This window comes from Oryctolagus cuniculus, chromosome 14 (assembly GCF_051225735.1).
Source record: "Oryctolagus cuniculus isolate XC-2025 breed Fujian yellow rabbit chromosome 14, ASM5122573v1, whole genome shotgun sequence".
NCBI lineage: Eukaryota > Metazoa > Chordata > Mammalia > Lagomorpha > Leporidae > Oryctolagus > Oryctolagus cuniculus.
The window spans coordinates 77,421,973-77,449,390 of record NC_142880.1 but is presented as its reverse complement, the minus strand read 5'-3'; positions in this window follow the sequence as shown (position 1 = coordinate 77,449,390).

Below are 27,418 nucleotides of genomic sequence, written 5' to 3'. Positions count from 1 at the left end.
GCCTAGTATGTGGTTGATCCTAGAGAAAGTTCCATGCACTGGTGAGAAGAATGTGTATTCTGCAACTCTAAGATGAAAAGTTCTGTAGATATCTGTTAGATCCATTGGTATATAGTGTCGATTAAATCTGCTGTTTCCTTGATGATTTTGAGTCTGGTTGGTCTGTCCATTGCTGATAGTGGGGTATTGAAGTCCCCCATGACTATTGTATTGGAGTCTATGTCTCCCTTTATTTTTTTAAGATTTATTTATTGTTTATTTGAAAGTCAGAGTTACACAGAGAGAGGAGAGGCAGAGAGAGAGAGAGATTTTCCATCCGATGGTTCACTCCCCAAATGGCCACAACATCCAGAGCTGCGCCAATCCGAAGCCAGGAGCCAGCAGCTTCTTCTGGGTCTCCCACGTGGGTGCAGGGGCCCAAGGACTTGTGCCATCTTCTGCTGCTGTCCCAGGCCATAGCAGAGAGACAGACAGGAAGTGGAGCAGCTGGGTCTTGAACTGGCGCCCATATGGGATGCAGGCACTTCAGGCCAGGGCGTTAAACCACTGTGCCACAGCACTGGCCCTATGTCTCCCTTTAGATCCCTGAACATTTCTTTTAAATAGCCTGGTGCTCTGTAATTAGGTGCATATACTTTTATAATAGTTACATCTGCCCATTGAATTGATCCCTTAATCATTACATATTGCCCTTCTCTGTCTCTTTTAATAGTTTTTGTGTTAAAGTCTATTTTGTCTGATATTAGGATGGCTATATAAGCTCTGTTTTGGTTTCTGTTGGCATGGAAGATCTTTTTCCATCCTTTCACTTTTAGTCTGCATGAACCTTTGTTGGTGGAATGTGTTTCTTGTAGTGAACAAATATGGGGTTTGTTTTTTTAATACATTCAGCCAGTCTGAGTCTTTTAACTGGAGAGTTGAGGCCATTTATATTCAAGGCGTCTATTGATAAGTAACAACTTTGCCCTCCCATTTTTCCAAAAATATTCCCTTTTTTACTTTGAATTTCCTTTGAACTTTTACTGAGAGATTTTCTTCCTTTACCTTTTTCTTAGTGATGACCATGTTTCTCTGTTTCTGTGTGCAGCACATCCTTAAGCATCTTTTGTAAGGCTGGATGGGTGGTGACAAATTCTTTCAATTTCTGTTTATTATGTAAGGTCTTTATTTCATCTTCATTCATAAATGAGAACTTTGCAGGGTATAGTATTCTGAGTTGACAGTTTTTTTTCTCTTAATGCTTGGAATATATCTCACTATTCTCTCCTAGCCTTTAGGGTTTTTGATGAGAAGTCCTCTGTGAATCTAACTGAAGATCCTCTGAAAGTAATCTGGTGTTTCTCTTGCACAAATTTTAAAATCTTTTCTTTATGTTTTACTGTGGTGAGTTTGAATACAATGCGTTGTGGTGAAGATCTAGTCTCGTCATGGCTATTAGGAGTTCTATGTGCTTCCTGTACTTGGATGTCCCTTTCTTTTTCCAAATTAGGTAAGTTTTCTGTTATTATTTCACTAAAAAGTCCTTATAATCTTTTCTCTCTTTCCACATCTTCAGGATCTCCTAGAACCTGTAGATTGGGTCATTTGATAGTATCCAGTAGATTCCCAACAGTGTTTTTTAGTTTTCTAATTTCCTCTTCATGTCTTTTGTTTGACTGTATAATTTCCTGTGCTATGTCTTCTAAATCTGATATTCTTTCTTCTGCTTCACTGATTCTGTTGTTAAGGCTTACCACTGCATTTTTAAAAAATTTCTTCTATTGAATTCTTCTTTTCATCTTTATTTCTCTTCAAGATCTCAATTTCATGAGAGAAATTTTTTTCACGTCCAGTATGGATTTCAGTAGTTCATGTATTTGCTTCATTATTTCTGCGTAATCTTATGATCAATTTTTTGAATTCCATTTCTTGCATTTCTTCCATCTCATCATCTTCACAAGCTAGTATGAAGTGTTGTATTCTTTTTTTATTGTGTAATCACAGAAGTCAATTGTTACCTTTTTTAATTTTTAATTTTTAAAAATTTTTTATAATTTTTATCTAGAAGTGTTGTATTCTCTTGAGGGTGTCATGTTGTCTTCCTTATTCTTGTTTCCTGAGTTGATGGATTTGTTATTCCTCAGTTGTGGAGATACTCATTAGTTTCTTCTGTGTTTTTTTGCTGTGATGGCTTTTATCTTTGTACTACGTCTCTGTAGATAAGTCGAGTACCTCCCTTCAGTGAATATCTAGAGGCTTGTAGTGGGTGTGGCCAGGGAGCTCTGTTCAGTTCTCCAGGATGAAGGGCATGTGTAAAGTTGACAAAGCCAGATTTGGCGAGGTAAATCTTCTCTCTTTTTTTTAAAAATCAGATGGGAATTTTATTCTGTTCAGCTGAGCTCCTCTCCTCAAAGGAGACCAGTGCCTGAGTGCTAGCCCCAGTGGGTATAATATTCGTCCACTCTGCCTCAAAGACCACACAAGGATCCGTGCAGTCCTCAGTGTAAGTTCAGCTTCCTCAGCAATGTTCCTCACCAGGGAACCAGGAAGCCCTGAGCACATGGGGTCTCCCACAGTGACTGCCCAAAGTCCCAGCCACACCATGAGTCCTCCCACACAACTTCAGTTTTTTCACAGTCCAGCACAGTAGTCTCCCACAGTGACGAGCACATAAGCCCCCTGTTAGTTCTCACCACCAAAGTCAGTAGTCTCCACTTGGCTGGTTGCTGGGCCCAGTTGTTACGTATGTCCAAAACGGCACTGCTCTATTGGCTTGATACAGGATGCCGTTGTAGAGTAATCAGGGAGGGAGAAATGTGTCCCTCCTTTTTTTTTCTCCTCTAGTTTGGCAGGTACACTATCCTCCACTGTGCTCCCAGCCAGTTTCCCTCTAGGCTCTTCCTGCAGCTTTTAGTGCCAGTGGCTTGGGCTGCTGTGGTCTGGTCTCACCTCACTTTCCATTACTGGTACGTAGGCTGTCGGCTGTTGGAGTCCTGAGCTGTGGGCATCCATGCCCTCCACTGTGTCACTCTAATTTGCATGAGGTTTCCTCTGCCATTTTCTCCCTAACTGTTCCCTGAGGCTGCACTCTCTCCACTTTTTAAAAACTATCTTCTCTTGGACTAAAGCAATAAGCTCCCTCCTTATTCCACCATCTTGGATCTCCTCAAGGGTTTAATGTAAGTAGAACAACAGTGTTTTTGAGATTTAGCCACATAGTTTTATATATACCAGTTGCTAACTCAGGAATGAAAAACTGGTTTAACATTGAAAATCAGTAACTATGATTCACTGCATGGCCAGATAAAGGTGATAACCTAAACACAAGATTGTCTGAAAATATGCAGAAAAGGTGCTTGACAAAATGCAGGCCACAATAATGATAAATACTCTCAGCAAATGTAATCGAAGGGTATGTCCTCAATGTGAAGAAGGGCATCTACAGGAAAGAATCTTAATGGCTGCATTGGTTATCTATGGCTGTGTAACAAATCGCCCCACAATCTAGCGACTTAAGCAATTAATATGTACCATCTCATAATTTTAGGGGCTAGGAATTTGAGAGCAGGTTTACTGGGTGGATCTGGCTGAAGTTTTCTCATGAAGTTGCAATCAGAATGTCAGCTGGTGTTAGAGTAATCTGAAGGCTTGAGTGAGTTTGGAGGATTCACTTCTTTTTTTTTTCTTAAAGGATTATTTTATTTATTTGAAAGACAGAGAGACAGAGTTACAGAGAGAGGCAGAGACAGAGAGGTCTTCCATCCTCTGGTTCACTCCCCAAATGACCACAACAGCCAGAGCTATGCTGATCTGAAGCCAGGAGCTTCTTCCAGGTCTCTCATGTGGGTGCAGGGGCCTAAGGACTTGGGCCATCCTCTACTGCTTTCCTGGGCCACAGCAGAGAGCTGGATCGGAAGAGGAGCAGCCGGGACTAGAACCGGCGCCCATATGGGATGCCAGCGCTTCAGGCCAGGGCGTTAACCTGCTGCGCCACAGTGCTGGCCCCAAGGAGGATTCACTTCTAAAGTCTCTCATTCACAAGCTGCTGATGGAAGGCTTCAAGTCCAACGTTGCTATTTGCAGGAGGCCTCCATTCCTCACTGTATGGGTCCCTTCCTCAGATCTCTCAAGTGACCTCATGGATTGGAACATTGCCTCCCCCAGAGTGAGTGATCCAAGAGAAAGAAAGCAACTAGGAAATCACTATGCCTTTTTAAAAATGTTATTTATTTATTTGCCTTTTTTTTTTATTTAGAGGGAGGGAGGGAGAGAAAGAGAGAAAGAGATAAAAGAAGAAAGCACTTCCATCTGCTGGTTCACTCCACAATGACCAGGGCTGGGCCTGGCAGAAGCCAAGAGCTGGGAACCCAATCCGGGTCTCCCGTGTGGGTGGCAGGGACCTAACTACTTGTGCTGTCACCTGCTGCTTCCGGGGGGTACACATTATCAGGAAGCTACAACCAGGAGGACTTGAACCTAGGTATTGCAATATGGGATGTGGCTGTTTTAACTGCTAGACCAAATCCCACCTCCACAATGCCTTCTCTGACTTAGTCTCTATTGATCACATACCATCACTTCCACCAGAGTCTAGTCAATAGAGAAAGTCACTAACTACAGTCCACATTCAAAGGGAAAAGAACTAAGTTCCTCTTTTTAAAAATTATTCCTTGAGAGGGAGAGAGCGAACGAGAGAGTGAGAGAGTGTGCTTCCATCTTCTGGTTCACTTTCCAAATGGCTGCAATAGCTGAGGCTGGGCCAGGTTGACGCGAGAACCTCAAAACTCCATCCAGGTCTCCCACATGTGTGTCAGGGGCCCAAGTACTTGGGCCATCTGCTGCCTTCCTAGCTGTACTAGCAGGGAGCTGGATCAGAAGCAGAGCAACTGGACTAGAACCAAAGCTCCAATATGAGATACTGGCATCACATTGTGCCAGGATACCACCCTCACCAAATTATTTTAATAGAAAAAATTTCCCCCAAAATGATAGACAATTGTGTATTTATATGTAAGAAAAATTAACCTTGACTATTAAACTGATACTATACATAAAAATTAACTCAAAATTGATCATCTGGGTTGGCATTTAGTATGGCAGGTAAGCCATCATGTGGGATGTTTGCATCCCCTATCGGAGTGCCCGAGTTTGAGCCTGATTCCAGCTCTGTGATAATGTGCACCCTGGAGGCATCAGATAACGGCTTCAGTATTTGGGGGTGGGGAGTGCCTTACACCCATGTGGGACATCTGGATTGAGTTCTGAGTCTCTGGTTTTGGTCTGGCCCAGCCCCAGCTGTTATGGAATTTGAAGAGAGACCCATCATAAGGGAGATTCTCTCTCTCTCTCTCTCTCTCTCTCTCTCTCTGACACTATCTCGCTCTTTCTCTGTGTGTGTGTGTTTCTGTATCCACCTTTTGAATAAACAAATAAAATTAATGAAAATTTTAAAAATGTACCACTGCTCTAAATGGTAAAGTTAAAGCTATTATATATCTTGAAAAAGCTATCATTAGTCAAGATTCTCATGTTCATGGGTTGGAAGAGAGCAGAAGTGATAGATAGATAGATAGATAGATAGATAGATAGATAGATAGATAGACAGACAGACAGAAAGATAGATGCTAAATAAATTATTGACAGAAAGATAGATGAGAGCTAGCTAGACAGACAATCTGTCTACGAGAAGAAACTTCTTATGGGAATTGTCTCACTACATTAGAGGAGGGAAGTTTGTGGCTCAGTTGCAGTCCAAAAAGCCTGACAACTTGGGAGCCACTGGTGTGTCAGAGTCCAAAGGCCAGAGAACCTGACGTTCTCATGTCCAAGGTCAGGAGAAGCTCCAGATGAGAGAATGAATCCTTTCCTCTGCGTTTTAGGTCTATCTCTGCCTTCAGCTCATTGAATGGCACCTGCCCATCCTCACACTGGATGAGGATGACTTTCCTAATCCAGCCCACTGATTCCAATGTCAATTTCTCCCAGAAACACCCTCAGTCTTAACTCAGAAATAATGCTTTACCAGCTACCTGAGTGTGCCTTAACTTATTCAAACTGACACCTTGAATTAACCATCCCAAAGATATGGGCATGGGGCAGGTGTTTGGTGCCACAGTTAACCTGCTGCGCTTGGAACACCCTCTGCTCTCCATTCCAGCTACCTTCTAATGCATGCCTTGGGACATCGGCTGGCAGCTCAAGTTGGATCCCTGATACTTACATGGGAGACCTGGATTGAGTTTTCCAGCTTCTGGCTTCAGCCTGGCCCAGCCCTGGCTGTTGTGGGTATTTGGAAAGTGACTCAGTAGATGGGAGATTTCTTATGATCTGTCTCTCTGCCTTTCAAATAAAAATTAAAGAACTGCAAAGATAAAGGAGATAATCTTTGAAAACTTGGAGTAAAAACTACAAAAGGCACAAATTATCATATAATTAAGCACAAAAGCAAGAAATTGACACACTGGATTTCATTAAAATGAGAGTATTCTGTTCTTTAAGAGTAACTTGACGGCCGGCGCCATGGCTCAATAGGCTAATCCTCCGCCTTGTGGCGCCGGCACACCAAGTTCTAGTCCCGGTCGGGGCGCCGGATTCTGTCCCGGTTGCCCTTCTTCCAGGCCAGCTCTCTGCTATGGCCCGGGAAGGAAGTGGAAGATGGCCCAAGTGCTTGGGCCCTGCACCCGCATGGGAGACCAGGAAAAGCACCTGGCTCCTGGCTTCTGATCAGCGCGATGCACCGGCCGCAGCGCGCTGGCCACGGCGGCCATTGGAGGGTGAACCAACAGCGAAAGGAAGACCTTTCTCTCTCTCTCTCTCTCTCTCTCTCTCTCACTGTCCACTCTGCCTGTCAAAAAAAAAAAAAGAGTAACTTGAACCAGAACAAGAGGATCAAGAGGATCAGAGTGGAGAGGCTGTGTGTATAGCAGGTGTTAAGATCCTCGTTGATGATTGGCAGTGGTCAGTCGGTAAATGACAGTGGCTGGGAGGGGAGGCAGTATGAGTAGCTGCTAGGATTCTCAGAGGATGGAGCACCTTGACCTTGGATTACCGGAACAAGGACACTCCCTCTGACCCTGAGGTTTGTGACTCTGAAAGGATAGGATCTGGGGGGATCAGGGAGAGGAAGTAGAACTCAGTCTCAGCAGGGGTGGAGGAGAAGGTCGGGGGGAGTTTCAGGATGTAAATGGTGTTGAGCAGAGGGTACCTTGGTGCACTCAGGATGCTTTAATAAAAATACAAAGACTCGGTGGCATTGAGAACAAACCCTTGGAGCCCGAGTGGTGGCACAGCAGGTTAAGTCCATGTGAATGCTGGTTCAAGTCCCGGCTGTTCTACTTCCAATCCAGCTCCCTGCTAATGTGCTTGGGAAAGCAGTGGGGGATGGCCCAAGTACTTGGACCTCTATCTCTACTTGAGAAATCTGGATGAAGCTCCTGGCCTCTGGCTTCAGCCTGGCCCAGCCCTGGCCATTGCAGCCATTTGGAGTGTGAATCAGTTGGATAGAAGATCTCTCTCATTGTCTCTCCCTCACTGTCTGTAATGCTGCCTTTCAAGCAAATGGATCAATCTTAAAAACAACAACAAACATTCATTCCTCACAGTTCCAGAAGCTGAGAAGTCTCAGCTCAAGGTGCCAGCAGATTCCATGTCTTCTGGTTTGCAGATGGCTGCCTTCTCCTGTATCCTCAATGCAGGAAAGGGTGAGGGAGCTTTTATGTGTCTGAATCCCATTCATGTGCACCCACTGTATGATCTGATGGCCACACAAAGGCCCCACCTCCAACATGGAGAATCTGTTTGCAGTGTGAGACTGAGTTTCCCTTCCCTTCTTGGTCCACAAAAGTGGAACCCGAATGAATCTTGTGTCCCAACATGCTGGGCTGCAGCAAGAGTGTGCAGAGGTGGGAGTATGGGCCAAGGGTCACTCTTGACTGAGGGGGTGGACAGTGGTCTCCAGCCTTGCTTCTGCCATTGGCACCTAATGTGGTTTTTAGAACTTAATCAGGGATATCCCTATGAGACCTTTAACACTCTTACTAAAAAAGACTTGTAGAGGGATAGGCATCTTTTAACAAGTGTTAAAAAAATTATTGTTTGGAGCTAGTGCTGTGGCTTAGCAGGTAAAGCCGCCACCTGCAGTGGCAGCATCCCAAAAGGTGCCAGTTCAAGTCCCAGCTGCTCCACTTCTGATATAGCTTTCTGCTATGGCCTGGGAATGCTGTATAAGGTGGCCCAAGTCCTAGGGCCCTTGTACCCATGTGGGAGATCTAGAGGGAGCTACTGGCTCCTAGCTTTGGATCCACCCAGCTCCAGCCATTGTGGCCATTTGGGGAGTGAGGCAGTGGATAGAACACCTCTCTCTCTCTCTCTCTGTCTCTCTCTCTCTCTGCCTCTGCCTCTTTGTAAGTCTGCCTTTCAAATAAATAAATGCATAAATCTTTTAAAAATTCTGTTTTACCCCCTCAGTCCATTTTTAAATGTTTTATTTATTTCATTTAATTCATTCATTTACTTGAGAGGCAGAGAGAGAGAGAGAGAGAGAGAAATATCTTCCATCTGCTTCTTCACTCCTCAAATGCCTGCTACAGCCAGGGCTGGACTATGTTGAAACCAGGAGCCAGGAACTCCACCCAGGTCTCCCAAATGTGTGTTGAGAACTCAAGTCCTTGAGTTCCTGCATTAGCAGGAAGCTGGAATGGAAGAGGCAAGACTCCATCTGAGACAGTCTGACATGGGATGAGGTGTCCCAAGCGCAGCTTAACTTCCTGCATCGTCACACCTGTCACACTCTTACGATAATTTTTAACATGCTGTTTGAGCATGGTCTAGGGTAGTGTTACTCAAAGTGTGGTCCCACAGACTGTTATCAGTCTCTGACCCTAAGGGGCTGATATTGAAGTCTCAGTCTACTCACTGATTCCTTTATTGAGAATGTTTTGCTGTGCAAAAATGTCAGCTGAGATTCGTGCTTAATGACTCCAGTGCATGGTGACATAGTTTATTTACTTTCTGGCTCAAGCTCCATGACTTGTCGCTGCCGCGGTCCACACTTGGAGCAGCTCTGATCATGAACTAAGGTCTTTGGGGGGGGTCATAAAATCAATTTTGGGAACTTCAACCTTTAAAAAAAAACTAACAGAATAGAAAACTAACAGAATATATGCTAATTGGAAAGTGAAAGTATTGTTTTATAAAACTTCTGTCTCAGCATCTATGTGTACATATACAAACACTCACCCACGTGTACTGGGTCACAATGTAAAAACGGTAAGTTTCTAACTGGGGATATTGAAAAGCACTGGCCTAAGGAAATATGGAAACACAGCTGTGCTGATCTCTGGCTGGACAGTGGCTCGCTTGGCTCCCAGATCTTCAGCTACACACCGGCAGCAGGGACTGCGGTTGATTCGCATTCCTCGGTCTACTCGAGTCCCCTGCAGGCAGCACCTGGTTCCTTCGACTCTGCCTGAAGGTGTCCTCTGGGCGATGCAGTAGCTTAGTCTTCATGAAGGGTGGGTTAGAAGCCCAGAAAAAGAGCTTTAACCTTGGGTTAAAAGCCCAGAAAAAGAGCTTTAACCTTGGCTTCTATATTTTACTCTACACAGAGGTCAACTCAAAATGTATCAAAAGTGGGGCCAGTGTTGTGATGTGCTGGGTTAGGCTGCCGTCTGCGACACTGGCATACCATAGAGGCACCAGTTCACATCCCAGCTGCTCCACTTCCAATCTAGCTCCCTGCTGGTGCTCCAGGGGAAGCAGCGGGAGAAGTCCCAAGTGTTTTGACCTGGGTGAAGCTCCTGGCTGCTGACTTCAGCCTGGCCCAGCCCTCGCTGTTTCAGACACTTGGGGAGTGAACCAGCAGGTGGAAGATCATTCTCTCTTTTCTCCCTCTCTTTCTCTCTGTAACTCTGCCTTGCGAATAAATAAAATAATCTTTTTTTAAAAAAGAAAATTAGTTCTTTTTTAAAAAAAATGATAAGTCTGAATGGAGAATAGTGATTCTATTGGAGGCTAGGAAGAGTGGGGAGAGGTAGAGGAAGGAGTAAGGTAGAAAGAATAAATTCAACTTTCTATAGCATGGCGTGGGGAACACTGTAGTTCACAATAACAAGTATATATTTTACGAATTAATAGGAGAGAAGAGTTCAAAGACTCCAATTATAAAATAATGATAGGAAGATGGAAATGTTAATTATCCTAATTTGTATGCATTTGTTGAAATATCACACTGTACCCATAAATATGTATACTTAAGTGCTGATCAAAAAATTTTAAGTGTTTAAGAAGATGACAATGCTAGCTAACATGATTTGATTCTTATACATTGCATACATGTATTGAATTATCCCATTGTACCCCATAAATATATACAATTAAATTAATAATTAAATCTTGGAAAATAAAGTGTCAAGGAGTTAATGCTGGGGTAGGGTGGGAATTGGTGGACGAAACTACAGTTTCCTTGGCCCTCTACAGTACTGCACAGGTTTCAGGCGTTACACACCATTTCTAAGAGGGTCTTTGGTGGGACCCACCCTGCTGGCAACCTCTCACTAATGCACCCTTTATTGACTTCCTCCCTTCTTCGTCTCATCTTTTGCAGTGCAATATCTTCCAAATAAATGACTTCATCCAAATCTTTGTTTTTGGAAGAATTCAGACCTAGTCAATGAGGCACGGAGCTCCACCTCATTGTTAGAAGAATTGCCTTTCTTTCACCATTCCTTATGTGCCAGGTAAGATGAGAGGCATGCTACATAAGTGATCTCATGTCATCTTTACACACAGATTGAGAGGAGGAAACTAAAGTTCATTTAAATTGAATGACTTACCTGCGGTGACATGGCCAATCAACAGGGGACTCTTCCATCTGACCCCAGATTTGTTTTATTCCAATGCCTGTTATGCTGTTACTCTGTTATATATTCCTTCTACTGTATATCTCCCTGGCCCATAGTGTTACTGGCCGTGTAACAATTTTTCCAAGTTAACATATCTCATTTTCTGGACCTGTCCATTTCTGAGCCTGTGCCATTAATTTCATTTCCTCTCCTTCCTCTGAACAGAGAGGAACAAATCCCAGAGGCTGTATTTCTCGGGCTCCAGGATCCACTAGCTTCTTCTTGGGTTCCAGCAATAAGAGGCACCAAGAAGAAAGTAGAGGGAGGAAGAGAGAAGTCAGGCTGTGTTTCTGTGTCTCCAGGTGCAGCTCCCACTTCTTCAGCTCCACCTAGTGTGACACACTGTGGTTCCAGCTTCCCCCAGCGGCTCTGGCCTCTGACCCTAGTGACACTCACTCCTCCTTTGTCCCTCCAGCTCAGGAGTGGCATCAACGTTCTGCTTCTGTGAGCCTCTGGATTGCTTCACAGCCTTCTGTTCGGTGTTGCGGCTCTTGCATGACCCGTATAACCAATTCGCAGGCCAATTTCCTTTGTTTTAATTCTTAGAATGATTTCTGTTTTGCCAGCTAGACAAACATTCTCTAATCCTCTGTTTCATAAAGAGTGATGATGTTTCCTCTGAACTCAACATACCGGATGCAGAAGATCTCACTGATAAAATGATATCCAACCCAGCGTCAGTCCAAAAGATCCCTGGTCATTGTTGGCCTTTAATTACCAGGGCTTGTGTTTTCAGTTTCATTTTCCAGCAGGTAAGTCCATCAGTAGTCTAGCCTGCAGTCCCTGGGAAATCAAGAAAGACTGAAGTAGTGCCGTTGTACCGGGGAGTCTTTGGGAGGTACAAAGCCATGGCAGCAAGAGTGAAGGAAAGGGCAAGAGTGTAGATGGGAGGCCCTGCAGGGTGGCCACTGCACCATGACCAAGCCTCAGGCAACGGTAGCTTTCTCAGCAGGCACATCTGCTCCACCTCTCTGCACCTCTCAGGACAGGCTGTGTGCAGAAACAGCACCTGTGTGGAGAAACAGGGTCATCCACCCAAGGAATTTAACCACCTGCCTTTCCCCCTTCATCAGGGTTTGCCTCATCAAGAGTAAGTATGTCCAAATCTCTGGCTTAGACAGCCCAGTGCCTTTAGACAGTCGCTCGGGGAGCCAGATGCTGTGAGTCCAAAGCAGGCACAAGAAGCTGAACTCCAGATCTGCCTGCATCCTGCTGGTCACCCCAGGGGGAGGCTCTGCCTACGAGAGGCAGGTGGAGTGGGAGGAACCCAGTGGCACACGTTGGGGAGTGAATTATGTCCTTCCCAAATTCAGATGTTTAAAGCCCTAACCCCAGATACCTTAGAATGTGATGGTATTTGGAGATGGGCTTTTGAAAGTTGTGATCATATTAATATAAAGCCTTTAAGGGAGGTCCTAATCCAATGTGACTGTGCCCTTATAAGAGGAAATTAGGATGCACAAAGAGATGCTGAAGATGTACACACAGAAAAAATCATGTGAGGAAGCACAAACGTGACAAGCTGAAGAGAGAGGAAATCAAACATGCTAATACCTTGACCTTGGACTTCTAACTTTTGAAACTGTGATGTCTCTGATACAAGGAGTTCCTAAAATTCCTTCTATGTAGAGAGGGTGTCCCAAAGGATGGTCTTGTTCTTGAATAAACACTGACATTGTCATTTGGCAAAGAAACCCACTCCATGCAAGGTATGGCATGAGGGCTGGGGGTCTACTATTTCATAGATGTTGGTAAGTGAAGAGAGCAGTTGTGCAGGACAGATTTGTAACATATCCCCTTGCAGAGCCCAGCACCCTGAGCTGGGTAAGTCTCCTCCCCAAGAAGGAAAGGTCAAGTTGATCTGATGTGCACAGCCCAGGGCTTGTGTGGACCAGGCTGCCGTGAATGAGTGGCGATGTCTGAAGGCACCAAATGATGTCTTGGAGAAAATGCTGAGCGTGAAAGCCAAAGAAACACATCCCAGTGAGTCAGATGAAGAAGGGGGCCCTGCAGGGCATTGCTCTGAGAGACAACCTCAAGGGGGAATTAGGGCCTTGAGGCAGAGGAGGGAGAAGGGAGGACACCAGGTGAGAGCAGGTGAGCGCCAGGGCTGCCTCACTGCATGCTGAAGGCAGAGGGCTGGTGACCAAGGCTGGGTTAGCTGGTCCATGAGTTGCATGCACAGGCCTACTTCAGCCAAAGCCAGGGAGGCAAATGATCTGTGAATGGATCAATAAATGAATGATTGCTCCTCTCTAACACTCTACCTAATGAAGCATTGGGGTACATTTTCTATCAACATCGATATGGACATCTTGGGTGGTTTCTCTCCAAGGAAGTCACTGAAGTGGAACTAGATCCCAATTCATTCATTCAGCAAGTGTGTCTTGAGCACAACGCTGGGACAAATATTTGCAAGGAGGGACTGAAGCTGATGTGGTCTCTGCTTTCTTGGCCTATCACCTTTAAAGTACTCATAGTAGCCCATTCTCTGTTGCTCTGAAAAATACTGGATACTCCATAAAGAGAAGAGGTTGGTTTAGCTTACAGTTTTAGAAACTGAATGACCGTGATGGGCACCTCCATGGGTTTGGTCTCTGATGAGGCCCCTTGGCTGGGTCATGACATGGATGAGAAGCAGGTAAGGAAATGGGCAAGTGCAGAAGAGGCCAAGCACATGGAATGCCTCACCTTACGACAACATACTCTACTGAGAACCAACTCACTCGGCAAGACCAGCACTAATCCCTTCTGGGAATGGTCCTCCCAAGACCTAATCCTCTCCCACTGAGCCCTGCCCCATAAAGCTTCCACCCCATTGGGCAGCAAGACACATCCAACCTATTTCCAGATCACAGCAGAGCTGGGTGGCCCTGATGACTTTCTGTCTACATATTACTTTTACAATGAAGTCAATCTGAAACATGTTTTTTCTTTTGGCCAGTTTCAGAAGTTATTCCAAAACTTAGGACCTTTGCTTAGAATGTTTTCTTTTCCCAAAAGGGATTGCTTAGTCTCCATTCATAATTATCACTTACACGCTGTCTTTTTGTTTTTTAATGGTTCCTGGTTTAGTCATTAATATCATGATATGAAGAGAAGTGCCCAGACTTTAAAGTCAAGCAGACATGAGTCCAGATTCAGTTTGATCATTTACAAGTAAGTATGTGTTCATTTCCTTACAGTACCACCCCCCTAGGTGGTCAGGAGATATGAAATACTATGCACTCCCTACATACTCAGTAAGTGCTTATATCATGGAATCACATCCTTTCATTTACATTTAGTTTGTGCAAACCAAATGAAGAAAAAAAAACCTATTTAAATTGAAGCCACACTTTTTAGATATTCCTGAAATATTTTGCAACACTAATTTTAAAAGAAATTAAACATTAGAAAGCCTTTAAAAAGTACCACATACTTTCTTGGATATATATATATATATATATATATATATATATATATATACACCACAACTGCAAGTCCAGTGCAGCCAATTTTCCCTTAGTTTATGAGTTGAACACCAGATGAAAGAGCTGGCTTGTACTTACAGACCCTGCTGTACACGTATGTGTGTACCCATATGTATCCATATGTATGAATGCATGTACACATACCAGAATTACACTCAGTGCAGCAAGATGGCCACGCTGTGGGAGGCCAGCCACCAGTGCGGAAGATGCGTGCCTCCCACAGCCTGGTAAGCCCAGAGTGCGTTCATGGAGTGAAATGGAGAGCCGTCACTGGCACACCTCAGATCCTGCAGTCTTTCCTCGCAATCATTCACATAAGCAGAAAGTAAGTCTTGCTGTTCTACTCTTTGCCTTGGGAGGTACTGATGCTCCTTCCTGGGGAGAAGCCCCTCTGTGCTTGCTCTATGCATCCCATCTTTTTTTTTTTTTAAGATTCATTTATTTATTTGAAAGGTAGAGTTACAGAGAGGCAGAGGCAGAGAGAGAGAGAGTCTTCCATCTGCTGGTTCATTCCCCAGATGGATGCAAAAACTAGAGTTGTGCCAATCTGAAGCCAGGAGCCAGGAGCTTTTTCTGGGTCTTCCACGCACGTGCAGAGGCCCAAGGACTTGGGCCATCTTCTACTGCTTTCTCAGACCACAGCAGAGAGCTGCATCAGAAGTGGAGCAGCTAGAATTCAAACTAGCACCCGTATGGGATATGCCAGCACTGCAAGTGGCAGCTTTACCCGCTATGCCACAGTGCTAGCTCCTACATCCCATCTTAAACTCAGTTCTCTAAGCTGTTTGCCCCCAGTTTCTTTGTGTCAAAATTCTTAAATTGTGAAGCTTTTTTTTAAAGAAAATATTTATTTATGTATTTGAAAGGTAGAGTTACAAAGAGAAAATGTCTATACACTGATTCACTCCCCAGATGAATGCAATGGCCAAGCCCATGCTAAGCCAAAGCCAGGAGCCAGGAGCTTCATCAGGGGGAGCCAAATTGGAAGTGGAGCAGCCAGGACACTAGCTGGCACCCATATAGGATGCTGGCCTCCCAGGAAGTGGCATTACCCACTACACAACCGTGCTGGCCCCAAGTTAAGCTGTCTAAAAACAAAACTCTCTCTAGCTTCTATTCTGATACAGTCCAACTTGGAATCACGAAGCCATTGTTGGTACTTACGGTTGTTTTGCTCAGACTTTTTGGCCTATCTTTATATATATATTATATATAATTATATATATATATAATTAGTGTTAATAAGATATAAGAAGAAATCCTCACAATATGTATTTTGAAATATACATTAAGATAAAGGAAGTATAATAAGCTTTAGAGATGGCATTTCATTTGTATTTTATCTGTTTTAAAGTCAGAGTGACAGAGAGATCAAGCAATCTCTTTTGAGGAAAAAAGTGCTAAACTGAAAGTCCTAAATATTGGAATAACCTCTGAGACTGGACAAATGCCTGCAACAGCTGGGGCTGGGCCAGGCCAAAGCCAGGAGCCAGGAACTCCATCGGATCTCCCAGAAGGGTGACAGGAGCCCAGTACTTGGACCATATTCTGCTGCTTTCCTAAGCATGTTAGCCGGAAGCTGGATTGGAGGTGGGGCAGCCAGGACTCAAACCTGCACGTTAATATGGGACGCCAGCATCACAAGCTGTGACTTTAACTCCCTGCACCCCATTGACCCCCAATACTTGCATATAATTTATACAATCCTCTAGTATACTTTAAGTCTTCTACAGATTATTTAACACACCTAATACATTGTAAATGCTATAGGAATCATTGTTAATGCTGCATTATTTTAGGGAATCATAACAAGAAAAGTCTTTACTTGTTTAGTACAGATTCAATTTTTATATAAAAAAGAACACTGTGGATCTGAGATTGGTTGAATCCTTGTGGGAGGGTCACATCATTGAATTTCTTCTCTTTCAACCCTCATCTAAGAATGCATTGCTCGGGACTGGCACTGTGGCATAGTGGTTAAAGCTGCCACTTGCAGTTCCGGCATCCCGTATGGGCACCAGTTCAAGACACAGCTGCTCCACTGCCGATCCAGCTCTCTTCTATGGCCTAGGGAAGTGGTAGGAGGTGGTCCAAGTCTTTGGGCCCTTGCACCCACGTGGGAGACCCGGAAGAAACTCCTGGCTCCTGACTTTGGATCAGCCTAGCTCCAAAGTTGCGGCCATTTGGGGAGTGAACCAGCAGATGGGAGACTGACTCTGCTCGCTCACTCTCTCTTTCTCTCTGCCTCTGCCTTTCTGTAGTTCTACCTTTCAAATAAATAAATAAATCTTTTAAAAAAATGCATTGCTCTTGAAGAGGATCTCAAAGGAGCAAAATGAAGAAGCCAGCATTGGGGGAAACTGCTAAATACAAATGAAGTTTAAGCTGGTGTTTTCAATTAGTCTTAATACTTGTCTGTAGGCCATGATTTTGAGAAGAAATTGAGGTGTTTTCAGTGGCTTTCTTTCTAGGAGCACTAGGTAAAGGCTTCCAACAAAATCCTTATGTGATTTCATATTACATTTCCACTTCCTAGTAACAACGAAATGATAGGTTAGTTCCTGGACTGACTGCTTCTTCGCAGCATATATTGCTACACTGTTCATTATCATCAAATATAAGAAAAGCTTGAGGGGACGGCGCTGTGGTGGCATAGTAGCCTAAGCCTCCGCCTGTGGCATCTACTTCCCACTTGGGCGCTGGCTTGTGTCCCGGCTGCTCCTCTTCCAATCCAGCTCTCTGCTGTGGCCTGGGAAAGCAGTAGAAGATGGCTCAAGTCCTTGGGCCCCTGCACCCACATGGGAGACCTGGAAGAAGCTCCTGGCTGCTGGCTCCAGATGAGCCCAGCTCCAGCGGTTGTGACCATTTGGGGAGTGACCCAGCGGATGGAAAACCTCTCTCTCTCTCTCTCAAACTCTACCTCTCAAATAAATAAATAAGATATTTAAAGAAAAAGAAAGAAAAGTTTGAACACATGTGTTGTTGGAGTCTGTTTGGACTGCCCTAACAACAAAATACGGGCCAAGTGACTTAAACAGTAATTTATTTTCTCAGAGTTCCAGGAGCTGGGAAGTTCAAGATCAAGTTTTGGCAGGGCCAGCTTCTGGTGAGGGCTCTCTTCCTGGCTGCAAACGGATGCCTTCTGTATGCACTCACGTGGTCTTTCCTTTGTACACACATGCACAGAGGGAGGGAGAAAAGCGCATGAGAGAACAAGCAAGCACCCAAGAGGGAGAAAGATCTCTTCTTATAAGAACACTAATCCATCACACCAGGGCCCCACCTATGACCTCATTTAACGTTAATTACTACTTCCTTAGAGGTCCTATTTCCAAATACAGCCACATGATTACGATTATGTTGAAGTTACGGCTTCAACATACAAATTTGGGGAGAACACATTCAGTCCACAACACATGTTTATTAGAGAAAACGTTTATTCCTTGCAAGACAGATAATATCAGTTTTAGGTACATGTTACACTGAATTATAATTAAATAATGAGGAACTGCATCTTGGTTGTTTTTGCTTTATAATGTACTTGCTCCTTTAATGATCTATCTAATAACACATGTTTTGTCATTTATTTCTAAGTGATTTTAAATATACCTCAGGGGTGGGCACTTGGCACAGTGGTAAGATGCTGTTTGGGATGCCCTTGTCCAGTATCAGAGCACGTGGGTGCGAGTCCTGGTTCCACACCCCATTCCAGCTTTCTGCTAATAGCGCACATCATGGGAGGCGGCAGTGATGGCTCAAGTACTTGGATCCCTGCCACCCATGTGGGAGATCCAGATTGGATTCCGGGCTCTTGGCTTCAGTTTGGCCCAGCCCTGTCTGTTGTAGGCATTTGGGGAGTGAACAAGTGGACGGGAGACTCTGTCTGTCTATCTGCCTCTCTCCCTTTCAAATAAATAAAATGAGCAAATATATATCAAAACAAGAATTAACATACTCATTAGAAATAAAATAATGAAATGGGACTCTTTCCTAAAAGCATGCCAGTTCGAGTTGGCAGTTTGGTTTGACAAAGAGAAAAGGCTTTGCTAGCTAGGTTATGTGGCAAACATTTTCCACAAATGGAAAAGGCTAAATCTATGGTTCCAACATTTTGACAAAGATATATTTAAAATGTGTTATAAGATACAAGCATTTTACTTAAAAATATGTTTAGTCAAAAGAATATTGAAATTGAGAATATTTCCACTTATATCCCTTTTCAGAGTATGTTGACTTAAATAGTTGCCTCTAAGGAAAAAAAAAAAAAAACTAACAAGTACAACTAAACACTTGGTTGATAAGTCTTGGCAAAGTTGTTTTTAGTAATCTTCATCAAAATTGAGGTGAATTATACTGAAAGACCATAAGATTTCAATAATTGGAGGTCAGCACTGTGGCATAGTAGGTAAAGCCACCACCTGCAGTATCGGCCTCCCATATGAGCACTGGTTCGAGTCCCGGCTGCTCCACTTCAGATCCAGCTCTATGCTGTGGCCTGGGAAAGCAGTAGAAGATGGCCCAAGTCATTGGGCCCCTGTACTCACGTGGGAAGACCCAGAGGAAGCTCCTGGTTCCCGGCTTCTGATTGGCTCAGCTCTGGCCAGTGCGGCCAACTGGGGAGTGAACCAGTGGATTGAAGACCTCTCTCTCTCTTTCTCTCTCTCCCCCCCCTCCTCTCTGTGCCTCTCATCCTCTCTCTGTGTAACTCCTTTCAAACAAAATAAATAAATCTTTAAAAAAAAAGATTTCAGTAACAAATCCTTTTGCAAGTCAGGTAGCTTCTAATTCTTTGCTTTCAACATAAGTGAAGGGATATAATTAAAATATTGGCATATAGATCATTAATATGTGTAATAGAATATAATAATACATTTCTAAATAGATCAAAATGTTAAGTGATGGTTTAGTAACACAGCCCTTTCATTCCTATCTAATTACTGTATGAATGTGGTTTCTCAAAGTTTACTTCTATTCAACTGAAGAATAATATAGACTTGATGTTAAACTCTCATTCTAGTATTGTCATATTCACCCACAGGTACATGAATTAATTTTTAAAGATCTTATTAATCTTTTCAATTGATTGATTTCAATGTAATGTTTATTTAATAAGCTTTCAGTTGTAATACATGTATGTTGCTTTGATCAGTTATCAATTAATAATTGTGCTAACAATCTGGAGGAAAATTATTAATCCTTACCATCAATTTATAGAGATTTTTGTTACAGAGAAAGTGAAGTATCAACAAAAGACTTCTAAGCATAAGGCATATTGCACTTCTTTGGAGAAAACAGAATGGGAATATGAGCTCAAGGAGAAAAAGGAATCATGTAAAGTTTCCTACTGTTAAAGAAACCAGTTTATGTATTTTTAAAATGAATGATGGAATATAAAATTGCTATATTTACATTCCATTGCATACATGTCGATGTGTTATATAATGGTTTTATTTTAATTGGCCATCATAATAAGTTAGAAAGTACAGAGGCGGGTGCTGTGGTATAGCAGGTAAAGCTAACAACCTCAGTGCAGGCATCCCATATGGGTGCAGGTTCCAGTCTTAGTTGCTCCACTTCCCATCCGGCTCTCTGCTATGGCCTGGGGGAACAGCCGAGGACATTCCAAGTGCTTGGGTCCCTGCATCCATGTGGGAGACCCAGAAGAAGCTCCTGGCTCCTGGCTTTGGATTGGCTTAGCTCCAGCTGTTGCAGCCATTTGGGGAGTGAGCCAGAGGACGAAATCTCTCTCTCTTTGTCTCTACTTCTCCTTGTAATTCTCTCTCTCTCTCTTTTTTTTTTTTTTTTTTTTTTTTTTTTTTGACAGGCAGAGTGGACAGTGAGAGAGAGAGACAGAAAGGTCTTCCTTTTGCTGTTGGTTCACCCTCCAATGGCCGCCACGGCCGGCGCGCTGCGGCCGGCGCACCGCGCTGATCCGATGGCAAGAGCCAGGTGCTTCTCCTGGTCTCCCATGGGGTGCAGGGCCCAAGCACTTGGGCCATCCTCCACTGCACTCCCTGGCCACAGCAGAGAGCTGGCCTGGAAGAGGGGCAACTGGGACAGAATCCGAAGCCCCGACCGGGACTAGAACCCAGTGTGCCGGTGCTGCAAGGCGGAGGATTAGCCTAGTGAGCCGCGGCGCCGGCCTGTCTTCCAAATAAATAGAATAATTTAAAAAAAAATAGAAAGAATATCCTTTGCAATTGAGTATTTGAACTTTTATAGAGAAAAAATTAAATGTCAGCCTAAATATGTGGGAAAGGGTGCAGTTATTAAAAATTCTGGGGGTAGGCATTTAGTGCAGCAGTTAAGATACTGGTTAAGATGCCTGCATCCTTAGGTAACATGCCTAGATTCCTTGTGTGGCTGCAGCTCCAGCTTCCTGCTAATGCACACCCTGGGAGGCAGCAGCTCATGTACCTGGGTCCCTGCCTCCCATGTGGAGGGCCTGAACTGAATTTCCAGCTCCCAGTTTGGGCCTGGTTCAGTTCTGACCATTATAGCATTTGAGGAGTGAACCAGCAGATGGGAGGGTTATCTCTCTCTTTCCCTCTTTTCCCAGACCTATCTCAAATAAATAAAAATTTAAAAAGAATTTGAAGGTGCCCCTTAAATTTAAAATAGGTAAGTTGGGAAACCCAACCCAGTCTTCTTTTCTAAATTTTTTATTAAAAAATCATTTTGGCAGTCATAAAGCTTATATGATGCTTCATGCATGCATTCCCTGTGTCCTATCTAATCGAGGAAATCCAGTCTTCTTAGCCAGGTGTGTAAGCATGATACATCCATTTTATTTAAGGATGCTCTGACTTATGGTGAACAAATGCTCCTGTCTGTATTCTCCTATAGAGCAAATTGAGAGACTTTTCTCTTTAGTTGAGATAGGCACTTTACTTTTTCAAAAGAGTTGTTTGTTTATTTGAGAGGTAGAGTTACAGAGAGAGAGGGAGAGGCAGAGAGAGGTCTTCCATCTACTGGTTCACCGCCCAAGTGGTCACAATGGCCAGGGTTGGGCCAGGCCAAAATCAGGAGCCAGGAGTTTCATCTCTCAGGAATCAAACCCAGGTACCCCCATGTGGGAGGAGGGCATGCTAACTGGCACCTTAACTGCTAGGCCAAATGCCTGACCCCCAAAACTTGTCAACTACTTTTTTTTAAAGGATTTATGGATTTATTTGAAAGGCAGAGAGATAGAGGAATAGAGAGAGAATCTTCCATCTGCTGGCTCACCCCCAATGACCTCTCATGTAGATGGCAAGGGCCCAAGAATTGAGCTATCTTCTACTGCTTTCCCAGGCACATTAGCAGGGAGCTGGATCAAAAGTGGAGCAGCTGGGACTTGAACTGGCACCTATATGGGATGCTGGTATTACAGGCAGGGTCTTCACCCACTACAACACAATGACAGCCCTGACAGGCACTTTAACCAACTAAGTCATAGAACCATGTAGATCTCTCTGTTTTGATCTGTGCTTCTCTTTCTCTCTCTCTCTCTCTCTGTCTTTGTAATCATTACACAGACCATCTCCTGTTGGCAATCTTTATTTAGGCAGAGCTTATCATAATCAATTACCTTTCTCAGAGAGTAGCCATTCATTCCAACAAAAAAATATTTAATAGAGTACCACACAGGAAGAGTGGACGTAATTAGAAAAATGTAAGTAATTTGGCTTGATGCAAGGCCCAATAGTTGGCATCATATTCTCTTATCCAAAGTAATGTTGAGAGGTATTATTATGAGGATGTCCTAGGTCAGAGTTTGCAAATTGGAAGCTCATATACTGATCATGACTTACTTAACATGATTTGATTTACATTGTACTTGAATTTGAAAAAAAATTAGCTGATGGGGCTGGCACTGTGGTATAGTGGGTAAAACTGCCACCTGCAGTACTGGCATCCTATATGGGTGCCAGTTCAAGTCCCATCTTCCTCACTTCCAGTTCAGCTCCCTGCTGATGTGCCTGGAGGGCAGTGGAGGATGGCTCAAGGCCTTGGGCCTCTGCACCCACATGGGAGACCTGGAGGAAGCTCCTGGCTCCTGGCTTTGACCTGGCTCAACCCTGGCCATTGTGGCCACTGGGGAGTGAGCCAGCAGATGGAAGATTCTCTCTCTATTTCTCTATCTCTCTGCCTTTCAAATAAATCCATCAATCCTTTAAAAAAAAGTAGTTGACAAGTTTTGGGGGTCAGGCATTTGGCCTAGCAGTTAAGATGCCAGTTTGCATGCCCTCATCCCACATGGGGGTACCTGGGTTTGATTCCTGCCTCCAGGACTCTGGAAAGCACAATGATGACAGTGAGTAACCAGGCTCCTCCCTCCCACATGATCTGCATTGTATTGCAGGCTCAGGCCCAGCCCTGGCCATTACAAGCATCTGGGGAGGGAACCAACGGATTGGAGCTCTGTCCCTGCAGAGGGAGAAGGAAGAAGAGGAAGAAAAGATAAAGTAGCAAATTAGCTGGCAGGTTTCAAAAACCGGGAAATTTCTCATAAAAATCCATCTTTCCAGTTGCTCTTGGAAAACTCAGATATCCGGAAGCACTGGGACTATGCTGACAGGGTGAGAGTCCGTGCTGAACCTAAGTAATGGCTGCCCCATTTAGGCAGAAGCCCCGTCTCCAAGTTTGCTGTTGCTCCCTCTTTTTCTGCACGAGCCTCCTTCACTCACTTACGTTTGTCTGACTAGTACTGGTATTTGAGATCAAGAAGCTCACTTTAGCTAGTTCATGATTTTCCACTGGGTTAGAAGGAATCCGTGGGAAGCTGAATATTTATATATTACAGTCGCTCTACTAAAAGCTGCTTCCAGGGGGTCAAATGCTTATATTATGCCCTCGAGTTCCATGGATGGTCACTAAAAGAAACCTTTTAGTTGTAAAACCTAATAGTGCTAGGTTAATGTAGAGTGCTTCCCTGTACATTAACTGTTCTGTGTAGCACAGGCAAACTTTTTAATTTTTTTATTCATTTATTTGAAAGGCAGAGCAACAAAGCCGGGGGAGTAAGGCAGGGAATATCTTTCATCTGCCATTTGGTTCACTCCCCAAATGGCAGCAGTCGCCAGGACTGGTCCAGGGTGAAATCAGAAGTCAGGAACTCCATCTGCCTTCCCAGGCCCATCGTCAGGAAACTGCACTGAAAGTGGAACAGCCAGAACTTGACCCAGAACTCCAATATGGGATGCCAGTATCACAAACATCTGCTAAACCCTGCTGTACCACCATGCCGGTCCCCAGACACTTTTTTTTTTTTTTTTTTTTTTTTGCAAATGATCCTGAAAAGCTTCGCCCCATGGAAGGATCTGTACATTTTTCCTCAGTGGCAATGAAAGTTAAGCAACTGATTATATTTACTGCTTTTGGTTCTGTTTTGCTTTGGCTCTCAGAAAGCTCTAAGCCAAATTGATGGTTTAACTCTTATAATTGTGTATTACACTGTGAGACCTGCACATTCGTGTTCTTACCTCTCCTCTGGTGTTAACCTCCTACTCACTTTTTATACGGATGTTTGCCTGTTTTATTGTTTGTATTGACTGCTACCTGTCTCAAATATATAAGCACCTTTTCCTATTTTATTATATGCATGGACTGTTATCTGTCACACATTTACAGATAATCTTTTCTTGATTTTGTTTCTAAAGGTGGCTGGAAGACCAACTGCATTTTGGGTCTCCTGACAAAGTTACCATGGTTTTAGTTCTGAGCTTTCCTTGCTCTTGTCCCCCTCAACCACCTACAGGAATTGGACTGTAATTACCTAGAGCACAAGGAACAAGCACTTTTAAGGTGCTCCCACCATACCTGAATATAACCCTACCATACAACCCAGCCATCCCACTCCTTGGAATTTACCCAAAGGAAATTAAATTGGCAAATAAAAGAGCTGTCTGCACCTTAATGTTTATTGCAGCTCAATTCACAATAGCTAAGACCTGGAATCAACCTAAATGCCCATCAACAGTAGACTGGATAAAGAAATTATGGGATATGTACTCTATAGAATACTATACAGCAGTAAAAAACAATGAAATCCGGTCATTTGCAGCAAAATGGAGGAATCTGGAAAACATCATGCTGAGTGAAATAAGCCAGTCCCAAAGGGACAAATATCATATGTTCTCCCTGATTGGTGACAACTAACCGAGCACCAAAATGGAAACCTGTAGAAGTGAAATGGACACTATGAGAAACAATGACTTGATCTGCCCTTGTCCTGACTGTCGAGGAACAACTTAATGCTTTATCCCTTTTAGTATTTTTTTTGTTCTACTTAATACTATTGGTTGAACTCTTTAATTAACACACAATTATTCTTAGGTGTTTAAATTTAACTGAAAAGTGATCCCTGTTAAATATAAGAGTGGGAATAAGAGAGGGAGGAGATGTACAGTTTGGGACATGCTCAATCAGACTTGCCCCAAATGGTAGAGACAGAAATGTGCCAGGAGATTCCAATTCAATCCCATCAAGGTGGCATGTACCAATGCCATCTCACTAGTTAAAGTGATCAGTTTCGGTTCATAATTGATCATAAGAGTCAAAGGGATCACATTAACAATACTAGTGTCTGCTAATACTAACTGATAGAATTATAAAGGAGAGAATGATCCAACATAGGAAGTGGGATACACAGCAGACTCATAGAATGGCAGATGTCCTAAATAGCACTCTGGCCTCAGAATCAGCTCTTAAGACATTTGGATCCGGCTAACAAGCCCATGAGAGTATTTCAGGCATGGAAAGCCAAGACACCCTGGCCAAAAAAAAAAAAAAAAACAAAAAAAAACAAAAAAAAACTAAATGAAAGATCTCTGTGAATGAGATGAGATCCCAGTGGAAAGAATGGGCCATCAAAGAAGGAGGTATCTTTCTCTGAAGGGAGGAGAGAACTTCCACCTTGACTACGACCTTGTCTAAATAAGATCAGAGTCGGCGAACTCAAAAGGCCTCCATAGCCTTGGCAACTCATGACTAGAGCCTAGGGTGATTACTAACGCCATAAACAAGAGTGTCAATTGTTAAATCAACAACAGCAGTCACTGTGCACTATACTCCATGTAGGATCTCTGTCCTTAATGTGCTGTATGTGAATTAATGCTATAACTAGTACTCAAACAGTACTTCACACTTTGTGTTTCTGTGTGGGTGCAAACTGTTGAAATCTTTACTTAATGTATACTAAATTGATCTTCTGTATATAAAGATAATTGAAAATGAATCTTGATGTGAATGGGATGGGAGAGGCAGCGGGAGATGGGAGGGTTGCAGGTGGGAGGGAGGTTATGGGGGGGGCCACTGTAACCCAAAAGCTGTACTTTGGAAATTTATATTTATTAAATAAAAGTTTAAAAAAGAAGGTGCTCCCACCATGCCCAGCATGCACCATGGGACTTACTTTCTGTCGTGTCACCTGTTACATGGTGAAATAGTCAGAAGCAGTGTTTTTATTTAGATCTCCTGGAACAAGCAGAGCTTTTTATCTGTTTTGACTCTTGGAAGTCTTGTCATCAAAAACAATGAAAGATAGCCGGCGCCGTGGCTCAATAGGCTAATCCTCCACCTTGCGGCGCCGGCACACCGGGTTCTAGTCCCGGTCGGGGCACCGGATTCTGTCCCGGTAGCCCCTCTTCCAGGCCAGCTCTCTGCTATGGCCAGGGAGTGCAGTGGAGGATGGCCCAGGTGCTTGGGCCCTGCACCCCATGGGAGACCAGGAAAAGCACCTGGCTCCTGGCTCCTGCCAGGATCAGCGCGGTGCGCCGGCTGCAGCGGCGGCCATTGGAGGGTGAACCAACGGCAAAGGAAGACCTTTCTCTCTCTGTCTCTCTCTCACTGTCCACTCTGCCTGTCAAAAAAAAAAAAAAAACAAACAAACAAACAAAAAAAAAACAATGAAGGAGCCATCCATTTACGTAACAGGCTTTATCCAGAAAGGATTGTGTGGTGTAAGACTGGATGACAAACTTTTTCTCTAGTTATCGGGGTTAGAAAGTAGCTCTGCTTCCTTACACTGCTAATGAATTTAGCTTCGTTTGTGTTTTTATGCATCCTTATTTTACACCAGGGACATGGACTCCCTGAATCATGTGGCAGGATGGATAGCATCACAGTTGCCTATACAAAAATCCTTACAAGCAAATAAAAAGAGAACCTGCGGAAACACTACTAAGTCTTTGAAAAGTGCGTGCATCCGTGTCTCAGACGTGCCACGTTTACAGTTCCGATTAGGCAGGTTTGCCGTGAAGATGTGTTTTGTGGCGCCGCTGCTGGGAACACTTTGTCTGAGGCCCCTGTCTGGGTCTTGCCTGTGTTGTGCCACACAGGGACTACTTGGAGTTCTGTGCAAAAGGTGTGCTCCCTGCCTCTGGTTGAAAGTGAATCACTTGCATTTAGCTGCAAGCCATTTTTTACTTCGAAAACTCTGAACGCCTCATTGAGGACAGTACGTACAACGTGTGCCAAGCCTCTGGTTTCAAAGTTCAGCTGTTTTGGAGTTATTTGACTGGACAAAAGGTCACAAGATATCTTTCAGTGCTGGGAAAGTGTAATTTTCCATGTCTTTATGATGTTTTGGAATAGCTGAAGTGATTTTTCCCTAAAATTTCCATAGAGAAATAACACTTACCAGCGGTGTAAACTTGATATTGAGATGTCTTGGCAAAACATTTCAAAAATAACCCTCCCTCCTCCTCCCTGACCGATTCTCCAGCCTGGTCCTCAGTATGTCCCCCTGGGAGACCCCAGGTTAAAATCCAGACCTTTCACGCCTGGGTTGAAAGCTTTAGCTTCTACGAGGTTTCTCAACTGTGACATCACACCAGAAACCTCACCGCTATCATTTCCTCCCAGGCGTGTGTTAGCAAGCAGCTGGGCTCATTTCGCCAAATCCCTGAGGGGTCCGGGCCGGTCAGTCCTGACTGCGTGTGCTCCCCACCTCTCCTTGGGCCTGAAAGCATCCTTTCTTCTCCACACACAGCATTCTTTCTGGTCCCCCACCCGAGGACTGAGGACACCGTGCGTCTTCCAGATTTGCAGGATCCACTTCTGGACGCCACCAACCAGCTGCCA